Source organism: Leptonychotes weddellii, chromosome 6 (assembly GCF_054177405.1).
Source record: "Leptonychotes weddellii isolate Sample4059 chromosome 6, ASM5417740v2, whole genome shotgun sequence".
Taxonomy (NCBI): domain Eukaryota; kingdom Metazoa; phylum Chordata; class Mammalia; order Carnivora; family Phocidae; genus Leptonychotes; species Leptonychotes weddellii.
In genome coordinates this window covers 96,275,620-96,276,434 of record NC_138374.1, presented here as the reverse complement: position 1 = coordinate 96,276,434, position 815 = coordinate 96,275,620, and the positions used below count along the sequence as shown (strand labels likewise).

Sequence of the window (815 nt, the reverse complement as noted above, 5' to 3'; positions counted from 1 at the left end):
CTGGAAAACAGTATGGAGGTTGCTCAAAAAATTAAAAATGGAATTACCATAGGACCTAGTAATTCCACTATGGGGTATTTACCCAAAGAAAATGAAAGCACTAATTTGAAAAGATATAGGCACCCTTATGTTTATTGCAGCATTATTTACAACCGGCAAGATATGGAAGCAACCCAAGTGTCCATCAATAGATGAATGGATAAAGAAGGTGTGGTATATATATATATATGTATGTGTGTACACACACACACACACACACACACACACATATATGATGGAATATTATTCAGCCATAAAAAAGAATGGACTCTTAGCTTTGTGCAGTGGCAGTATCGTAGCCAATGAGGTTTATCCGAGGCGCGATTATTGCTAATTGAAAAAAGAATGGACTCTTGCCATTTGCAACAACATGGATGGAGCTAGAAGGTGTAATGCTAAGTGAAATAAGTCAGAGAAAGACAAATACCATATGATTTCACTCATATCTGGACTTTAAGAAACAAAATAAATGAACAAAAGGAAATAAAACGAGATAAACCAAGAAACAGACTCTTAACTATAGAGAACAAACTGATAGTTACCAGAAGGAAGGTGAATGGAGGGATGGGTGAAATAGGTGAAGAAGATTAAGAGTACACTTATGATGAGCACTGAGTAATGTGTAGAATTGTTGTATCATTATACTGTACACCTGAAACTAATGTAACACCATATGTTAATTACACTTGAATTAAAAAAGGAAACAAATCTGTTTTGCTGGAACTTTTCATAAGGAATCTCCAAATTGAACTTTCAACAGCCTCTCAGATCCAGAA

The 815-nt window shown here is 35.1% G+C and overlaps 1 pseudogene; it reads left to right on the top strand.

The window, feature by feature from the left end:
* The first annotated feature begins 312 nt into the window (after nucleotides 1–312).
* LOC115940133 (U4 spliceosomal RNA) lies at nucleotides 313–382 on the top strand (annotated as a pseudogene).
* Nucleotides 383–815: the final 433 nt, after the last annotated feature.